General features: G+C 40.8%; 1 pseudogene across 1 annotated transcript; it reads right to left on the reverse strand.

Moving 5' to 3' along the window:
• Nucleotides 1–5,300: 5,300 nt before the first annotated feature.
• Nucleotides 5,301–7,541, reverse strand: LOC111539893 (annotated as a pseudogene). The gene has a single exon (XR_004228907.1). The product of XR_004228907.1 is annotated as a protein fem-1 homolog B pseudogene (transcript).
• Nucleotides 7,542–21,661: the final 14,120 nt, after the last annotated feature.

Genomic DNA, 21,661 nt, shown 5'->3' on the forward strand with positions numbered 1-21,661 from the left:
AGTATAGCGGGAGACAATCGTATTCCTGATCGATACTGATCTAAACTGGTGCTGGAACATTAAGTTCTTTGTTTTGTCTTTTTTTTTTTTTTGAGACGGAGTCTGGCTCTGTCGCCTGGGCTGGAGTGCCGTGGCCGGATCTCAGCTCACTGCAAGCTCCGCCTCCCAGGTTTACGCCATTCTCCTGCCTCCGCCTCCCAAGTAGCTGGGACTATAGGCGCCCGCCTCGTCGCCCGGCTACTTTTTTGTATTCTTTAGTAGAGACGGGGTTTCACCATATTAGCCAGGGTGGTCTCGATCTCCTGACCTTGTGATCCGCCCGTCTCGGCCTCCCAAAGTGCTAGGATTACAGGCTTGAGCCACCGCACCCGGCGTCTTGTTTTTATTTATTATTATTTTTTAAATCAAGGGAGATAATGCTGGTAGAGTCCCACATACCCAGAGCCCTGAGATAAAGGGTACACGCAATGAGGCAGGGCCTCCGGGATGTGAAGGGGGAGTTGTTTCGCGTTTGACTTACTTTGCTGTCGGAGAACGACAAATACAATGAAGTGCCGCAGCTTAGATAGGAATAAGACGGAAGGACAGAGAAGGATGACAAACTAAATCACACAAAGGCTCATGCGCCACAAGAACTATGAAACCTAGGTGTTCTGAATCTCTAGGTTTAGATTTCCGATTTTAAAAAAATCAAACATTCTAGCTGTTACGTGTTACTAGACACTCGGAAGAGCACAGGAGAATCAAGTAAGGGCTGCCGTTTGCTGAGTCTCATCTTATACCACAGTGCCACCTATTGGACGCTGATAAAAATACATCCGGAAGTACCTAAAACCTGTTGAAGTCCTGTCGATGCAATTTTATACGTTAACTATAAATTCTAGAATCATAGGATTTCAGAGTGATGGGGCTTTAAAAGTCATTGGAGTCAAGTTTGCGCCCAACATTTGAATCAATTTTCTAACATATTTGATTAATGCTTAATTCTGCTCAAACATCTTCAGTGAATGAAAACACACCCTCTCTAAGCCCCTCATTCTATTAATATGAATACTTTCACACACTTTTACTTTTCACTCAGTGCTTCACCACTCCCTTCTGCAGCACCTGGACAGAACCTAGTCCTAGGTCTTTCCAGGGTTCTTGGGAGTGAATTGGCTTCACTTTCATTGGAATTCCTCTTTGCAGACTCATTGACGGTAGGCTCTGCTAAATTAGTTACTATGCACTTTCTGTTTTTCAAATTATTGCTCACATCTCGTGTCTTCTATTTCTCCTCTCTCATTCTCTTTTTTTTGTTTGTTTTACTTTTTGTCAAAAATTAATCCATTATTATTTTGATAGGCTTTGGAGGACAGAAGAAATAAACCCCACCATGTTTAATTAGGGGCCTAGTCATGTTTTTCTGATTCTGTTCTCTTTTTTTTTGAGATGGAGTTTCCACTCTTGTTGCCCAGGCTGGAGTGCAATGGCGTAATCTCAGCTCACCGCAACCTCTGCCTCCAGGGTTCAAGTGATTCTCCTGCCTCAGCCTCCCGAGTAGCTGGGATTAAAGGCATGCACAACCATTCCAGGCAATTTTTTTTTTTTTTGTATTTTTAGTAGGGACGGGGTTTCTCCATGTTGGTTAGGCTGGTCTCGAACTGCCGACCTCAGGTGATCCGCCCACCTTGGCCTCTCAAAGTGCTGGGATTACAGGCGTGAGCCACCACGCCTAGACCTGATTCTGTTCTTATGCATGAAAGAAATGTAAGCATAGGGCTTTACATTTATTTCAGTTAAAATTTTTATTAAGCTTGGCTTATCGTTAGAGCCTTTGGATCTTCACTCTGCCATATTAAATATATTGGCTACCTTTCCCAGCAGTCAGAGAAGTGCATTAGCAAGCCAACTGTACATTCAGCTGTTTACTCAATGAACAAGACAAGACTGCAAACAGAATTCCTTGACACTAGAAACTCTGGGCTGACATTGATTCATGATTAGCACCTATCTTTGTGATCATCTGGGCCACATTCTTCCGTCTTGTTCACAAGGTAAAAGTCTCTGTAATATGCTGAGTTCAAATGATGAAGCTGCGTATTGACAGCTTCTTCTGATTAGTCAGTCTGGCAGAGTTTGGATAAAAACCAAAGTCCTGTTAATTCATTAAATCATGACTTTCCCTATCTGAATCTTATGCACAATTAAATGCTCCCCTTTCTTCTCTCCGTGTTCAAGGTGGTATTGGACAACCTGCCTGAGACTGATTCCTGCCCCAGTTTCTAGAATTCTTTTGTGATAATGAACAGCAGCTCATTTTATCACCAATCTCGTCTAGGTGTAAGCTAGGATATAGTTTGTTGGGGCCAGGAGGTTTGCACCAATGTAGAGAACCCAGATGCTTTCTTATGATCTTTCCACCAGTTTGGATTTGTAGATCTCTCATATGGATGCTTGTTGTATTATTTTCTGGCCAGTAATCTTTCTCCTTGGCAGAAATTAAAAACAGAAAATAGGAGATAAAGTGGTATCTGCCTCTATTATCCATCTTTCACTACTCTTGTATAATTCCAGAAAGGGTTCTTTTTTTTTTTTAATTTCTTTTTGTGATGGAGTCTTGCTCTATTGCCCAGGCTGGAGTGCAGTGGCATGATCTTGGCTCACTGCAACCTCTGCCTCTCGAGTTCAAGCGATTCTCCTGCCTCAGCCTCCTAAGTAGCATGAACCCCAATGCTGGGATAATTTTTGTATTTTTAATAGAGACGAGGTTTCACCATGTTGGCCAGGCTGGTCTCAAACTCCTGACCTCAGGTGATCCATACGCCTCATCCTCCCAAAGTGCTGGCATTACAGGTGTGAGCCACCATGCCCAGAAAGTGCTTTAAGTCACTCTTTTTTTTTTTTAATTTCAAAAATGATTTTATACAGGTGTTTCACAATACACATTTGGATTGATTTTACAAGATAGAATTAGATTCTCAGCAGGATACTACACAATTTACCACTATACTAAACAAACAAAAATCTAATTACCATTAGCATAGTTCATAGTTTATTCCACTGTCTTCAAATTTGTTCTCCAACCTGTCAGCATTTCAATCAACAGTTTTTCTCCAGCATTGTCTTCCCTTCTCAAAATAGAATGTCATTAAATTTTGATGTCTGAATATGTACATATAATCATTATCGTCATTTTATAAATAAGCAGTGTCTTAAATAGTGCTGGTCCTGGGTAGCCAAAGGGATGAAATGTGTTTTTAAAACACGCACCATGATCTGATATTTTAAGTTTTGATGTTTAAATAAAAATAATATACATTAATAATGGAACCAACTGAATACCAAGTATCAAAGTTATTCCTTAGACTGTCCAATAAGCAGGCCTTGTAGTCTGAAAAATAAAGGGTCTGATCTGAACTGTGGAAAAGCATGATTCACTCACCTTGAAGAAGAGCATTTTCTCTTTCAGGCCACTGAGAGTTGCTAAGAGCAGGGTACAGTATTTCCTTGACTCATACCAGGAGGATCAAGTCTGGTAATTTTCAAATTAGGGCTCACTCAAATACCTCCATTTAAGCCAACCTAAAAACCTTCCTTGTAAAATCTCAGGTTAGGAAAATAGAAATCTATTACCATGACAGAATTTACCATCAAAATATTCCTAACTGAAGCAAGAGGACACACAAAGTATAATGATAGCAACTGTAAAAAGTATCTTGCATCCTTGGGGGATAGTCCCCCCTTCTGTCCCCTCCCACCCTTCAAAATATTTCATTTTGTGGGGTATTTCTATCTTATTTAAGGCCCTAGGTGCTGATTTTGGCTTGGTCATTGTTTTATACTGATCCAACTGCAACCTTTCTCTTATACTTTACAAAGCATTATCCATACATAAAATGTTAATTGAAACCTTATTTTTTTTAAGTTTATATCTGATGCTGCTACATCATTATAATGCTTTTCATTAAAGGAAAAAAAAAAGCTGCAGGTCTTCACTTACAATACCATGCACTATGAGTAGCTAAGGCATTCATTTGGCACTAGAGAGAAAATTACAGATACAGCTAATTTTGCTTTCATTATCATTTTTAACATCAATAGAAATAAGCGTATAACTTTCACTTGAATTTCTGTAATGCTTAAAAGATAATCACAGAATACCCTTTTAGTTTGACAGTTAAAATGTTGCCATTAAAACAAAACAAAACAAAAAAACATAAAGACCTCTGTATAGCCTGTAGGAATAAGTGACATTTTGTGGTTGAAAAATTTGCAGCTCTCAGACAAAATTACCTTTCAAGTGGCATTAAGAATTATTTTTATCATAAAAAACACGTAAGTTCCTATACCACACTAGTGATATTTCTACTTCTTGTCACAAACTAAGAAAGTGAAAAAAATTCAAAAATATCCTGGTTCCTTTTCATCTGTCATAAATAAAAATACCTTATTAGGAGGCATAAATAATGCCTTCTGGAAAAGTAGTTTCCAAATTTTAAAAGATACAGGAGGAAAAGGGAAAAGGGGACAAAAATAGAATGTATAGCTACACTGTGACAATTTGTTTCGTAAGAAAACAGCATTCATAATTTTTACATGTCTATGAGCTGAATCAAATAGACTGCTGCAATTTAGATAAATTTCACTAAAATTGGCTTTGAAGAATTCAAGCCTAAAGGCAGAGTCCATCAAGATTCTCTGAAAAGTTGGTTTAAGATAACCATTTTGTATATACTACCCAGCATAATGCAACAATTTCAAATGGATTTAACTTTATAAATTTGTAACTATTAAATTAGCACATTTTCCAGGTTAATCTGCAGCTATTTTTTAAAAATCCTCCTGAATGCTAAAATGTGCTGCATCACTCCGTATAAATAACGGAAGAGTGAAAACTATCTACAGCAGTTTGGCATGTGCAGAACACCTGGATATCCCATTCCTTTTAATGTTCCTTTTTAGCTCTTTTTCTTCATAAAATCCTCAAAACTGCTGCATGGATAACATGCTGACATAGGCTTAACAGAAATACTTTTGTAAGCAGCTGTTTAAAACATTATCAACTTGAAATTATAAATGTCCCTTGTTACATAAACAAAATATTTTATATCTGTTCCTTTAAAAAAAAAAAAGACAAATAGGTGACCAATATCCAAATACCTTATCGTTACACCAAAACAATGTGGCTTTGTTTAAAGTCTGTCTGAAATCAATTACCATGAGGCAAAAAAAAACAAATACAGAACTAAGGAAGGATGGGATGGGAGGAAGGGTAGTGGAAAGAAAAGCAGAATTTATGAACACATAATTCTATTGTCTGTGATTAAAGTCCTTTACTTTTTAGCACCACATTAAACAACTTTACATATCCAGTCACTTAATGAAATCCAACAAACTCTTCAAGAGTTCTGGGGATCTGGTCTTGGTAGTTAATGTCATTAGCCCGAACTGCTCGGGCAGCCAGGCACTTGAGACTCATCTTCATTTGAGTTTTAAGTAGTATTTCAGATACCCCAGTTGTACTTTTGTCTAGCGGAGTCTTATTCTGTTTATTTGTCATGTCAGTGTGAGCTCCAGCTTCAACTAGGCTAATGATGATGGAGTGCAAGGTCAAAAAATCACTGATGGGCCTGTTGTACTGAACGATAATATGAAGGGCACTGTTTCCCTCATTGTCCACGGCATTCACCTCTGCACCACAGTCCAGTAGGAGCTTTGTGACAAGTGCATTTGGAAAGCTGCAGACGTCATTGGTGTGGAAATCATCAACTGGAGTATTGGAATTGACAGCCAGATGCAACAAGGTGAAACCTTCACGAGTTCTGGGATCAAGATGAATCAGGTTGTAGATCTGCTTGTTAATTTTGCACTGATCTTCTTCGCTGCACTGTGTTTTGGTAGAGATGCACACTAAATACAGAAAGGTATAGATATTACATTCATAATTGTCCATAGCATTGTGGACATCAGCATCTGAAATATTTTTCACTCTGTTCATACTTTGTTCTATTTCCAAAACACTGCATCTCAAAACACATTCTATGTCTGGGGCCTTCACAGTTTCATTCAAATGTATCATTTGTGAGAAAACTTGAGCAAATCGAAGAAGATCCTTGTGGGTGTTCCTGTTACCTTTTTGTCTGAGGTGCAGGGCGTGAAGCCACAACTTGATACACTGCTCAAATTCCATGTTATCCACATAAACAGCTCCCCTGTAAATGATGGGATGAGAAACATCAATATTGTCAGCACCTAAAATCCGTTCCCGAACTATAAGGCCTTCCATATGAAGAGCATCTCTGTCTTGCGGAATGGACTCCAGTTCCTGAGGATTTCTACATTCAGTTCTATTCCCATAAGCATGGATTGGTGGAAGAACCTCTTTTTCGAGAATGTTATCACCATCTTGAAACCTCTCTAACATGGCTAAATATAGATAGTGGTATGTCTTTATGATGTCATAGTTCTCAGGGTCATTTGCAAAGGAGGCACCCAAGAGTTCCAAAGCTTCAATCCGACTTCTTCGGTCACAATCAGCATGAGAGAGCAACCGTTCAACGACATCAGCTTTACAGCTTTCGGCAGCTACTTTCAATGGCGTCATCCCATGGCCATTCACTGCTATAGCAGCACGCCATTTTATCAGCTCTTTCACAATATCTATGTGACCAGCTTCAGCTGCAAAGTGCAATGCTGTGGCTCCACAATGTGCTTTAGCATTGGGATCAGCACGTTGTTCTAAAAGGTATCTGACCACATCAGTGTGTCCCTTATATGCTGCAATCATTAGGCAGGTGTTGTCATATTTGTTGGCAATGCTGATATTGGCATTATTTTCAACCAAGTATTTCACAATGTCCAGTCTGCCATCAAAGCATGCTGCCCGCAGGGAGGTTGAATTAGCTACTGTGGTATGGTTCACATTGGCTCCATGGCTGACTAGAAGTTTAACAACTCCAAAATGTCCTGCTCCAGCTGCACACCAAAGAGCAGTGGCACCATCAATGACATACCCGTCGAAGCGGACGCTGCCAGTCTGCTGAGTCTGCACCCGGTAATGTTCCAAGAGCATGCGTACCACCTTTGCGTGTCCGTTGCGGGCTGCGATGATGAGAGGCGTGGAGCGCTGCCCTCCCTGCTGGCTGACATAGCCAAGCAGATAGCGGATGTCGCTTTCAGACCGGTTGAGAAGCAAGGCGGCCAGAGTCAGCACCTTGCCTTCGCTGGCCGCCTTGTATACATAGCCAGCCAGGCCCTCCATGGCCGCCGCCAACTCCAACACCCGTTTGGTCGCCACCGCTGCTGCTGCTGTGCGCCCCCGGAGGCCGCGTTCGCCAGCGCTTCAAACCTGGGCCCTCACAGCCCATTCAACAGGGCGCCGTCGCCGCCGCCGCGCCCAGGCAGCAGTGCGGGCCGGGGAAGGCGGAGATGCGGAGGAGGCCGAGTGCCGCTAGGGGCACGTCCGCGACCCAGCCCTGGCAGGGAGGAAGGCGGTCAGGGCCGCCCGCCAGGTACCAGGCGCCGGCCCTGGGCCGAGGGGATCTCCATGGCGGCCGCCGCCCCGGGCCTCAGGCCGGACCCCTTAAGTCACTCTTTACATTTAAAAGTTTATTTGCCTTTCCTTTGGGTGGTATAGAATCTGAAGTTATTTGGCTAGGCAAGCTTGCTGGATTTCTTCAATTTGATCTTTTAGATTCATTTTCCACCTTTCTCCATAATTTTCTGTTCTGGGAGGCTGTGGATCACAGCAAAGGCACCCATGCCTTCTGGCTTTCTGCAGGAGATGGGAGGGCGAGAGAGAGGAGCATGGGGTCAGGTCATATATTTCCTTGGTTCCTTCCTGTGAGGTTGACACAAGTTGCTGTGTCTCTCAACAGAATGTCACTGCTCTTATCTAGGTGGCCTGCTCTATGCCATTCTCTTTTTGGTTCTGGCAAGTTCTCTTTTACCGGATTCCTATACAGTTCCACTGCCACTGTCTCTTATGGCTCTGCTATCCCCACTCACCCCTCTGTAAATAAAACCTCCTCCAATTTTCCTAATTCGTGTGTGCCATCTGTTTTTGTTCCTTGAGGTGGAGAGAACTGGACTGATACAGAAAGTTTAAAACAAGGGTGAGAGGAAGTTCTTCTATTGTGTCAAGTTTTTTTGGACCGTGTGATAAACTATTATTGGACGGTCCAGTAACTGACCCTTTGTAAAATTTTTGGTGCATCAGAGTCAAAGAGAGAAACTATTTTATGAATTTTTTAGATTAGAAAACCAAGTGATATTTTTTTCTCATATTAATATCTATATAGCTGAATGCTATATTCCAGAAATGATTACTGATATTTTGGTTTCCAAACTGTTGGACAAAAAACAGGTATATGAAACACAGGAATAATTTCTAGAATATATAAGGAACTCCTACAAATCAATATGGAACAGACAAAAAATAAAGCAGAAAAATGGGCAAAGGGTATAAATAGACAAGTCACAGATGGAAAATGTATATGAAAAGATGCACAACCTCACTAGTAATATGGAAAATGCAAACTAAAACAAGATAGCACTTCATATGCATTATAAGGGCAAAAGTAAAAAAAGTCATTGAATAGTCTTTGGGGAGTGGGTACAAGTGTAAATTGATACATCCACTTTATTTATATATATTTAATGTTTTTATATGTTTATTATTTTAAAAATTGAGATGGGATCTTGCTATGTAGCCCAGGCGAGTCTCAAACTCCTGGCCTCAAGTGATCATCCCAGCTTGTCCTCCCAAAGCACTGGGATTACAGGTGTGAACCACTGTGCCTAGATGGTGCAACCACTTTGGAAAATAATTTGGCAATATTTTGTAAAGCTGAAAGTAAGCATGCCACAGGATCCAATAATTCTAGCTCTAGATATTCATTGGTCTAGAACTTTTTGCACATACACACTAGGAAACATGGAAAAGGATGTAGATTGTGGCACTGCTTGCAAAATATGAAAATTGGAAATAAGCTAATGTCCATCAAAAGGGGAATGTATAAATAATCAAGGTATGTTTATATGATGAAATGATACAAAGTGGTTGAAATGAATGAACTCAATCAATATATATTAGGAGGCAATGAGTTTTTTTTTTTTTTTTTAAAAAGCAAGTTGCAGAAAGATGTATACTAGATGCTACTATTTTTTCCAACTTGGGTAGAAATTAACACACAAAGAAGAGCATCTTTTGTTTGTGGATAGGTATATATGCAGCAAAACACAGGCTGAAAGACTAAGCTGAGGCGGGGCGTGGTGGCTCACGCCTGTAATCCTGGCACTTTGGGAGGCCAAGGCGGGTGGATCATGAGGTCAGGAGATCGAGACCATCCTGGCTAACACAGTGAAACCCCGTCTCTACTAAAAATGCGAAAAATCAGCCGGGCTCGGTAGCAGGCGCTTGTAGTCCCAGCTACTTGGGAGAATGCTGTGAACCCAGGAGGTGGAGCTTGCAGTGAGTCGAGATCGTGCTGCCCCACAGCCTGGGTGACACAGCGAAACTCTGTCTCAAAAAAAAAAAATACTAAGTCTAATTCATGGTAACAGTTCCTCACAGGGCATGGGTCTCCAGCCCTTGGGCCATGGATTGGTATGGTGGAAATAAGCTAATTTAGGAACCGGGCTGGACAGCAGGTTGTGAGTGTCTGGCAAGCAGGCAAAGCTTCATCTGTATGTACTTGTAGCTGCTCCCCATTGCACACATTACCTCCGGAGCTCTGCCTCCTGTCAGATCAGTGGTGGCATTAGATTCTCATAGGAGCGTGAGCCCTATTGTGAACCATGCATGTGAGACATCTAGGTTGTGTGCTCCTTATGAGAATGCCTGATGATCTGTCACTGTCTTCCGTCACACCCAGATGGGACTGTCTAGTTGCAGGAAAAGAAGCTCAGAGTTCCCACTGATTCTACATTATGGTGAGTTGTATAATTATTTCATTATATATTACAATGTAATACTAATAGAAATAAAGTGCACAATACATGCAATGTGCTTGAATCATCCCCAAACCACCCCCCTGCCCTCCATTTGTGTGAAAACTGTCTTCTATGAAACCAGTCCCTGGTGCCAAAAAGGTTGAGGACTGCTGCCCTTGGGAGTCTGAGGGGACTGAGACTGTGAGGGAGCAAAAAGGCCATCCCACTGGGTCCCCTTCTCACATTCTTGGCTGCTGGTCCTTCAAATGCTCTCTCTCAGGCCCCAGCCCCATCAAGGCTTGCCTGCTCTTCTCTAGCACAAAGTCCCCTTTCAGGAGATTCCTCCTCATGAAGCAGCCCAAAGAGTGGGCACATAGCAAATTTTTCTCATACTGAATTCACTCATTCATTTTCCTTTTTTTTTTTTTTTTTTTTTTGAGACGGAGTCTCTGTTGCCCAGACTGGAGTGCAGCAGCACGGTCTCGACTCACTGCAACCTCTGCCTCCTGGGTTCAAGCGATTCTCTTGCCTCAACCTTCCAAGTAGCTGGAATTACAGGCACCTGCCACCATGCCCGGATAACTTTTTGTATTTTTAGTAGAGACAGGGTTTCACCAATCTCAAACTCCTGACCATGATCCACCCTCCCAAAGCTCTGGGATTACAGGCGTGAGCCACCACACCCGGCCTCGTTTTCCTTTTTCTCTTCCCTTTTTCATCCTATTCCTTCTTGTTTCCATACTCCACCAAAATTGTTATCAAACCCTAAGTAAACATTTATCTTCCACCTCTCAAAGAGAAAGCGTATTTTTAAATTCACATTTGAAATCCCACCCTCTTTTTCTGCTTAGGGTACCACATTCCCCGCCCTTGCCCCATCCCATCATTTGTGGGACTATACACTTGCCATGCTCTCTGTATTGCCAGGGAAAGCCTATGATTTGTGAAATTCTTTTAGATTTTTTTTAAATTTTGTTTTATTATTATTATGCTTTAAGTCCTAGGGTCCATGTGCACAATGTGCAGGTTTGTTACATATGTATACTTGTGCCATGTTGGTGTGCTGCACCCATCAACTCGTCAGAACGCAGCAACTTGTCATTTACATCAGGTATAACTCCCAATGCAATCCCTCCCCCCTCCCCCGTCCCCATAATAGGCCCCTGTGTGTGATGTTCCCCTTCCCGAGTTCAAGTGATCTCATTGTTCAATTCCCACCTATGAGTGAGAACATGCGGTGTTTGGTTTTCTGTTCTTGCGATAGTTTGCTGAGAATGATGGTTTCCAGCTGAATTCTCTTAGATTTGACTGGCTGCCTTAATTTTAAGGTTGAGAGAGCAAAAACGGTTTATTCGGGTGTAAAAAGTTCTTTAGAGTCAGGAACACAAAGAGTCTTTGCAACATTATTTTCAAAGGGTCTGGAGAGTTACACCCAAGCCCACAGAAGTGAGAAAGGAAAGGAAAGAGATTTCCACCAGTTGACACGGTGCTGAGAGCTCTGCCCCTTGTCATATCAGCACATTCTCTTTGAATTGGCTTTGTCTGAAAATTGATTTCACATTTCCCACCTTATGATTCAACATATATGCTATTTTCTGTCAGTTTAACTCACCCGAAACTTTTGTTTAACAGTAACCAGTTCCTGTTGTTAATTCTCAGAAATAAGAGGACACTTTGGGAGGCTGAGGCAGGTGGATTCCTTAAGCCCAGGAGTTCGAGACCAGCCTGGGCAAAGTGGTGAAACTCCACCTCTACAAAAAATACAAAATTAGCCAGGCAGGGTGGCATGCCTGTGATCCCAGCTACTCAGGAGGCTGAAGTGGGAAGATCACCTGAGCCAGGGGATGTTGAACCTGCAGTGAGCTGTGATCTTGATACCACACTCCAGCCTGGGCAACAGCGTGGGACCCTGTGTCAAAAAAAAAAAAAAAAAAAGAGAGAGAAGAGAATAGTGCAACATGGCTTTTCCTTGTTACTGTCCTGTCATCTCCCTGGAGTCCCTGAAACAACACAAATGATGGCTCTTAGCAGAGACCAGAAGTCAGGTCAGGGCAGAGGACCCTCCCTGAATGGCCCCTCTCACCCATTCTTTTCATTCATTTGTCCCACTGGCCTTCATGAGTTGATTATTTAACTCTATTAGTGTATCCTTCTTTATGAGTGACATTTCCTAAACTTTTTCCTACAGAGTGTGTTCTGTACCCAGTGGTAGCTCAAAAAATGTTGCCTGGTTGACAATCACTGGGTCAGCTGGGCCAAGGAAAGAAGAAGTGGTGTCCTTGGAGGAAGGCAGCTTTTTTTCACCTTCAGGTTGGACTTGATGTCTGAGTCCAAACATGTCTCCTATTTCCTTTTTGGCCTTGGAGATTACTTTCTTGAGATAAGTAAAAAGAGTCCTCACTTGCTTACCAAGTTTGATTTTGCTTGAGTTCTTATAAATAACAATTTTGTTTATTGACAAGGGAGTCAAAAGGCTCATTTTGTCCAACTTTCTGATTTTGCAGATCAAGAAATAGGTCCAGAGGCATTGAGATTTCCCCAATAACAGAAATATTATTTTATATAACATAGCTCACAAGTACTACTGCCTCCATTTTACAGAGGAGGAAAGAGATGTTCAGAGAGATGAGGTGGCTGGCCCCAGACAGCGCAGAGAGTGGGTAACAGCCTGAGCTTGAAGCCAGGTCTCCCGGTTCCCACTATGATGTTCTTTGATGGATTCCACATGGCCTCTGGGCATGAGAGAGGACTTTGGAAATAGATAGTCTGCTGTCCAGAGCTCCAATTAATTTTTATATCTATACTTGGTAATCTAAAAACACTACTGCAAGAACATATGCATTTAAAACATTAAATTATATTTATTTGTCATTCATTGGTAAAGCACGTGATATAAAATTCAAAGGGCACAAAAGGGCATAGTGAAAAAAAAAAAGGCTTCATGCTCTGGTCTCCCAGCCATCCAATTCCCCTCCCCAATCTCTTTGTCCTTCGGATACATGCTATGCTTAGATGAGCAAATATGTACATACACACATTTAAATTTTCAATAAAAATGGAGGCATACTGTACCCTGTTCTGCACTTGCTTTTTAAAAAACTTTGATGTATTTTGAATACCAATCCTTATCAGTGCACATAAAGCTACCTTCTTCTTTTTAATGACGGCAAGTATTACATTGAATAGAGGTGCCATAATTTACTTGTCTAGTCCTCTCTTAATGGACATCAAGATGGTTGCCGCTCTTAGGCTATTGCTGTGATGAATATAATAATTATATGTATACATGTTTTTGTTTATATGTGCTAGGATACCTAGCAGAGGTTGGCAAAGTATAGCCTGTGGGTCAAATTCAACCTGCCATTAAAAAAAATAAAGTTTTATTGGAACACAGCTATGCCCATTTGTTTGCCTGTTGTCTATGGCTCCTTTCATGCTACAATAGCAGGGTTGGGTAGTTGTAATAGCGATGGATGGCCTGGAAGCCTAAAACATTTACTATTTGTTCCTTTTCCAAAAGTTTGCTTGCCTCTGAGCTATAGGATAAATTCTTTTTTTTTTTTTTTGAGAGACAGAGTCTCACTCTGTTGCCCAGGCTAGAGTACAGTGGTGTGATCTTGGTTCACTGCAACCTCCGCCTCTGGTGTTCAAGCAATTCTCCTGCTTCAGCCTCTCACATAGCTGGGATTACAGGTGCTTGCCACCTGTAATCACATGTGGCTAATTTTTTTTTTTTTTTTTTTTTTTTTTTTTTTTTTTTTTTTTTTTTTTTTGTATTTTTAGTAGAGACAGTGTTTCACCATGTTGGCCAAGCTGGTCTCGAACTCTTGACCTCAGGTGATCCACCCGCCTCGGCCTCCAAAGTGCTGGGATTACAGGCATGAGCCACTGTGCCTAGCTGATAAATTCCTATTGGTAGAATTGCTGGGTCAAGGATTTTGCATTTCCTACTTGATCGTTATGGCCAAATTCTTTTCGTAGAGGTTGTACTATTTTATTCTTCCACTAGCAGTATACTTTACCATGTTCTCACCACTGTAGCACATCAAATGTTTTCTTTTTTATTGGCTTATGATTTAAATAATTTTAAAATAATTTATTATAATTGTTGTGGATATGTAGTAGGTGTATATATTTATGGGGTACATGAGATGTTTTGATGCAGGCATGCAATGCATAATAACCATATCGTGGAAAATGGAGTATCCATCCCCTCAAGCATTTATCCCTTGTGTTATAAACAATCCAATTGTACTCTTTTAGCTGTTTTAAAATGTACACTGAAATTATTATTACCTATAGTCACCCTATTGTGCTATCAAATACTAGGCCTTATTCATTCATCGAACTATTTTTTAATACCCATGAATCAACCATATCTCTCCCCCATTCACTACATCAAATATTTCATCTTTGCCAACCTATTGGTAGAAAATGATATTTCTCTTGATTTATTTTGCATTTCTCTGATTTTGATTGAAGTTGAGTATCTTTTTATGGTTGGAGTAGACAGGAGCCTGTGAGGGAAAGAGAAATGAATGTGTAGGAAGATATCAGCCTGAGTTCTCTGAAGCAAGTAACAGAACTTATACCATCAAACTAATCCAGTGGACACCCTCCCTTCAGCCTAGGCTCCCTTGGTCACTCAGTTCCTTCTTGGCCAGAAAATGAATTCCAGCAGCACCTGCCTATTTGTGTTCCTCTCTTCTTGACAGTTGTGCACAGTGTGAGTCAGTTGCAAGACAGGGGAGGTGAGTGCTGATTTCGGTATTGGGGAAGTGGAATTTAAACTATGGGAAGTTCTTAAACATAGGAAGGCTTTTCAAAAGGTGCAGAGCAGCCTGAAACAAATACCTTTGGCAAGTACTATACCGTGGGGTGAAACTGCTTTTCTTTTTTGTTTTTATTTTTTTTATTTTAAATTTTAAATTTAATTAATTTATTTTTTTTGAGATGGAGTCTTGCTCTGTCTCCCAGTCTGGAGTGCAGTGGCAATCTTGGCTCACTGCAACCTCTGCCTCCTGGGTTCAAGTGATCCTCCCACCTCAGCCTCCCAAGTAGCTGGGATGACAGGCATGTGCCACCACGTCCGGCTAATTTTTTTTTTTTTTTTGTATTTTCAGTAGAGGCGTCGTTTCACCGTGTTGGCCAGGCTGGTCTCGAACTCCTGACCTCAACTGATCTGCCCGCCTGGGCCTTCCAAAGTGCTGGGATTATAGGCATGAGCCACCGCGTCCAGCCAAAACTGCTTTTCAGTGTGTGGGCAGATAGGAAACTCTTTCTCTTCCCTTTAGGGGTTTATACTGTACTGTCCCTGGGGATTAATGTTTGTCATTAGGAGGGTTGTGTGACAGAGCAAGAGATCTAGCAGTTTCCTAGCAGAATCAAGAGGCCTATCTCCTCCTCTCGCCAGCAGGGACTCAAGTGATGAGGACCAGAGATTTGAGGGTCCAAGTTAAGCATTTATAGGTCCTTGTTTTTCTTCAGTTTAGAATGGAGATTGGTCCATTGGTCAATCCTTGATCTGATGCTCTGAGGCTGGGGGTGTGGGGATTAAGAGATGCAGGGGCTAACAGCCAGCTGAGTCTTCACAGTTTGTCAAATACAAAGATAAATTTTTTTGAGAATAAAGCTTTATCCTAAAAAGAAAGCAAATTACTAAAGCTTTGTAGCTCATGAGGTTAAATAAAAAGTCCTTAGCAACTAGTTAGATACTTAAAATGTGGCAAGGCGGTACAGGTAATTGCATTTAGATGTGTAAAAATTAGATTTCTAAGTTTCCAGAGAGGAACTATTGGAAATGGCTCTGTTGGAGATGGGCTAAATTAATTATGGTAAATCCATTTAATGGAATAGTATGTGGCTGTTAGAAGAATGCAATAGTTAAAAGAATACAATAGTATTGGGGCTGTTAAAAGAATGCAACAGTTAAAAGAATACAACAATTCCAACATACAGATATGGAATTCTTTCCAAGAAATTAATAAATGAAAAAACTAAGGTAAGAAACAGTAAGTGTCTTAGGCTGAGATCTCTGGAAGCAAAGACTGACACAGAGATCCTTGTGTTTTTAGGAGAGGGTGCTCCCAGGAGATGGGGTGGGAACAGCATAGAACAGTGGATAAAAGGTAAGCAAGAGATGATCTCAGTGGATATCAGCGTTAGCCTGATCCTACAGGGCGCTCTGGAGCATGAATTGTACCATAAAGCTGTCCAACCTTTTGTGCCCCTGTGCTGGCTACAATGTGCTGCAGGATGGAGAATTCTCTATAGAAGGGGGCAACTGTGAACCATTAGCTGCTAACACTCATAGCGGCCAAGAGATGGGTGCACTGGCTTCCACGGGGGATCTAGGCCGAGCTGCAGCAGCACCCCCTGCAGAAGACGTACTGCAGGAAGGATACCGTACTGTATATGCTTGTACATTCATGGGAATCTAAGAGTAGATGCTCTTATCCTGGAGTCCATGGATCCTTAAGGGATTCACAGACAGAACCGTATTACAGGCAAACTGGTTTCTTTTGTTATCCTCTGCACTTTAGCTTATATATTTTCAAACATTATTCTGGGAGGGGGAGCCATAAGCTTTATCGGATACTGAAGAGGTCTGTGGTACACACACAAAAATGAAGAGAACAAGAAAGTGGTAACATGTTTGCCTTGGGTGGGGGATGAATTCTAGGGGTCTGGAGTCAGGAGTGGGAAAGAGATTCCTATTCTTTGTATATCGTTTTGTGCTATTGGAATTTTTGCTATGTGCATGGATTACATTCTAGAAAGATTAAAATATAATAAAATGTATTTTTAAAAACTATCTCCTCACTTTTTTTTTTTTTTTAAGAGACAGAATCTTGCTCTGTCGCCCGGGCTGGAGTGCAGTGGTGTGATCGTGGGTCACTGCAGCCTTGAACTCCTGGGCTCAAGCCATCCTCCTGCCTCAGCCTCCTGAGTAGCTGGGACCACAGGTGTGTGCACCACACCTGGCTAATTTTTAAATTTTTTGTAGAGATGGGGTTTCACTGAATTGCCCAGGCTGGTCTTGAACTCCTGGCCTCAAGCGATCCTCTTGCCTCCATCTCCCAAAGCGTTGGGATTACGACTTTGAGCCACTGTACCCAGCCCTGTATTTCCTGGATTTTCTCTTCACTCTTACTTCCTATGTTGCTTTTTCTGTTTTACACCATTTCTGCAATTGCTTGTCTTCCTCTTCCCAGTCTCTTCCTATCTCTAATGGTTGCTTTTGATTTTCAAGCTATTCTGGCACACTCGGATGGAATCCTGCATAATAATCTTTCACGAGTTTTTTCCCCGACTCCTTATTAAATACTCACTAAAATGTATAGTTATTTCTTAGCATATATGCACAGACTTGCAAAAAGACCACTTTAATCTGCACAATTCTTTGAAATTCAGCATTTAAAACATGCCTTTAAATGAACAAAATATTTGTATAATGAGAATAAATTTTGAAGGTTGTTTCACATTCAAGATTCTTTGAGGTTTTTAATCAGAACAGGTCTGAGGACAACAACTGATGCCTCCTTTATTCACAACACATTTTTAAAAAGTCGAGATTTACTAAAATCTACCTTTCAGGATTTTAAAATGGATGCGCAATCTCCACCACTTTTGTTGCCAAGGGAGAACACATCTGCCCTGGAAAACCTTCCTGTGGAGCGATGTCAGCAGAGATAAATGAATGAGAGTACATGCAGTTCTGGAATAATAGTGTAATTTGGCTAAAGGGTGACATCATCTTTTCACTGCTGTATGTGCCATTCTAAGTTGCAACAAGTCCAGCTGAGCTAGAGAATGAATTATAAAGAAAGTACATTGGCAAGGTAGAATAAAACATAAAAAATAGGAAGTGAAATTGAAAAAGAAGGTAGCTTTGAATAGATCCAGTCCACAATATATTTTTTCATATGGAAGCTCTTGATTTAATCACCACATCGTAATTTGCCATTATTTTGGATTATGTGGAAAGATGCAAAGCTTCTTTCCTAACGGCTGGTTTGCTATATATACACATGTGTGCCACCAGAGTATAAATAGGGATGTTGGAATTGATTTTAGTCTTTAAAGGGTACATTTAAATGCTGGAAAATAAAATACCTTTATCAGTTAAATCTCCTTACTGTGATCCTACATGCCTCATTGGTAACACTTGAAGAAGGGTTTGCTGGGTTTTATTTTGGTACCGAGAAAAGAATGCCATCGTTCTTCATGCTGATGAACTCTGAAAAATGATTTGTTTCAGGGAGGATCAGTCTGTGACTCTGCATGGGTTCTTGAGGGGTCGGCCAGTATTAACTCATTGCTTATTTTCTCTTTAAGTAACAGGTTTATTGAGATCGGATTCACATACCAATATATTGTTTCTGTTCCCTAATTTTTTAGAGTGCAACTCAAACCCCTAATATCTCCCTGTCTTCTAATTCCTCAGGCAACAGATGACTTTCTGCAAAGGAACTGATACTAGCTACGAGGAATAAATATTGCAGATGGATTAAATCAAAGAATCAAATTTCAAAGCCAAATTAAAGAGTCATGAAAAGGAGGGAGAAGCAGAAATGAAGAAAAAAGAACCACAAAAGTAAAATGAGCAGCATTGAAAAGAAAATCGTCTGCCGTTTGAATGAAGACCCGAGATCTTTCACTGCTGGGTCCTCAAAGGCTGTGCCTTTTTTGAGCAGCAAGTCCCAAGATCAAGAAATCAGATGGAATTAAGACTTTAACTAATTAATAGTAATGAAAATTTACTAGACATCAACAACAAATTTACAAGGCAAATTTATTTCCAAAGTACCTTCACATATATCACAGGTAAAATGAGGTTTTCACAAACACCATTTTAAACATAGGATTTATTTGCAGGAGCTATTTTTGTGGCTTAGGGAGCAAATGGTTCATTGAAACAGAACTTTGCTGGTCTAGTTTCAAAGAATTCTATTATACAAAAAATTCTGTAGAACAGATGGGATCAAAAGTCCCTGAACACAGAACAGGAATATCAGGTAATGAAAATGTTCTTTTGGTATAGTATTATGTTTTATGCTTTAAAAGTATTAGTATGCAGGGAACTCAGGCAAGAGCATAAAAGAGGAAGTAGGATAATATTTTATATTTGAATAGGCTTTAGACTTTCCAAAATACTCACATCCTACTGAAGCTTAGTAGCGAGTATTATTCTTGTTTTATCGATGAAAAACATGCTTCCAAGAAAGATGCATTACAAGCGACAGAAAACTCAAAGTAGATTACACAATAAAAGGTATATGTCTCTGTCTGTCTCTGTCTCTGTGTATTGGCTCACAAAATTGAAAAGTTCAGGACTAGAATGAGCTTTCAGTGTGCCTTGAAAGAGATGTTCGATTGATACCATCAGCGCCCAGATTCCCTTGACATCTCTCAGTTCTGTTTTCCTAGTCTGTGGTTAACTCTGATTAGCCAGGATGGAGACAATAACTCCTGAGCTAAATGCATGGAGCGGGGCAAGGATGGTCCTCCACAGGCGAAGGTGGGGGTGCATTTTAATATGAGTATGGGGGAATGGATCAGATCTGGGCTAGATCTGATACTGAAGAGGTGTAAACAGATAACCAACAAGATGTTAACAAGATGACACAATTAAAAAGATTTTAATCAAGGCTAGAACCCAACTCCTCTGAATCCTGGCAAGACATTGGTAGGAACAAAACTGGGAAACAAGACAAGGGATGTCCCAGGAGCTGTTGTTTCCATAAGAGCATAGTTGAGAAGAGAGGGAAGAAAACAATAGTTAACAGAGGTAGGTGGATTTAGAAAGAAGGCTTTACTTTGAACAAGACTTGACCGAGTTGGGACTTTGCTGAAGGAATCCCTAATAGACAGACCTGAGCCACCTCCTTCCTTTGTCATATATATGTATCTCATATGCACCTTACATATATGATGACTGCTCTTTAAATAACTGAGAAATCCTAATTTCTGGATCTTACCCTGGCCCAACTCCAAATTATCTTCTTTGGTTTTAGCTGGATTTTTAGGAAGACTGGTCTGTCTAATGTTGTATCTCATTATGCTCTATTTGCCAAGCCGCTGTGATAAGGAGATCCTCATATAATTCCTTTCTGTGTTGCTGCCCTGACTACCTGTCTTCCATGTTTAGAGTTCAAATTCTCCTTTTCTAGTAGCTGAAACATACCCAGATCAAAATAAGCTTCATTAAGGCAGCATTCTACAAAGACAGTGGTTCTCCAGTGGTGGTCCTCAGATTACCTGCATTTTTTTTTGATGCTTTGTGAAAATTAAAAAAAAAAAAAACCCAAACATCACCTGTTTCTTAAAATTTTGGTGGAATTCATTGAATACAACTCTCTTAGGCCAGATGCCACTTTAGAAATTACATCATTGATCACATTTTCAATTTTTTTTTTTTTTACAATGCTTGATCTAGTCACATTTTCACCTAATAGGTTTATTTAACTCAGAGCTTTATGGAGTTGAGAAAAGCACTTTGTTATGAGAAGAATATATAGGTTATTTAACATAGTTACCTGTAGCAGTCAATATACAATAAACTATAATGATACACAGTAGTTCTAAGGTCAGTTTTGCTATTTATATTATTTTCCAGGGCCGCTTCACTGAGGAACTGGGGATAGCATGTAACTTGTGTGACTAGTTATGGCCTGGTCTGGCTTTCCTTCTGTAGATATTGTCTTGTTCTTGTCTCACCCTTTTCTTGCTTCCAAGGCCTTACTAGTAAATTCTAATCTTTGCTTATGCAGTCTTTAAGTATTGTGTTTTCCTCTATTGATTTCACGGAAGGCTTCCCTCTAATGTAGCATCCACTGGCCCTGGTTGTGCAAAGCTTCTTTTCTCTCCAACAAGCAGGAGTCTTGTGTCTTTACCTCTTTTCCTGCAAGAGCTGCACTCTCCCGTTCTCTTGCGGCCATGGCAGATGATTTCTCGTCACCTCCTCCCTCCCCGCCAACTTCCTTTCCTCCCTCCAATTTCTTTTATGACAGGAGTTCTTCTTCGTTGAAGTTAACATTAAAACAGTTAGCTTTTTTTTTTTTTTTTTTGAGATGGAGTTTGACTCTTGTTGTTCAGGCATGATCTCGGCTTACTGCAATCTCCACCTCCAGGTTTCAAGCGATTCACCTGCCTCAGCCTCCCGAGTAGCTGGGAATTACAGGCATGTGCCACCACGCCCAGCTAATTTTGTATCTTTAGTACAGACAGGGTTTCTCCATGTTGGTCAGGCTGGTGTCGAACTCCTGACCTCAGGTGATCCACCTGCCTCGGCCTCCCAAAGCGCTGGGATTATAGGCGTGAACCACCGCACCTGGCCAACAGTTAATTTTTAACTGAAGCTGAAGTTAAAACAGTTTCTTCATAGGCAGACATATGAATGCTATAATTTTCTTTTAGTAACATCTAATGTACTCTCTCCTCCTATCACCAAGCAGTAATTTTGAGTCTTACTGTTTTGTCCTTTGTGCCAGGGTTCTCAAGGTGTCTTACGTGAAAAAACTCTGTGGCACATTAGATTTGGGAGCTGCTGATTAAAGACTTATAAGCTCTTTTGCTGACCATTTTTCCAGAACCTTGACTGGAATGTTAATATCCATTGTAAATCTCTAAGTGGGTACCAGTGTTCTGAGAAGCACTCTGGGAAATGTTTTCCTTTTCTTGATCTTTCTAGCCAGTCTCAACGTATTATAACTTGAGTGAAACAGGGCTGTCCTTTATGCCCATC

The sequence above is a fragment of the Piliocolobus tephrosceles genome, chromosome 4 (assembly GCF_002776525.5).
Source record: "Piliocolobus tephrosceles isolate RC106 chromosome 4, ASM277652v3, whole genome shotgun sequence".
NCBI classification, from domain to species: domain Eukaryota; kingdom Metazoa; phylum Chordata; class Mammalia; order Primates; family Cercopithecidae; genus Piliocolobus; species Piliocolobus tephrosceles.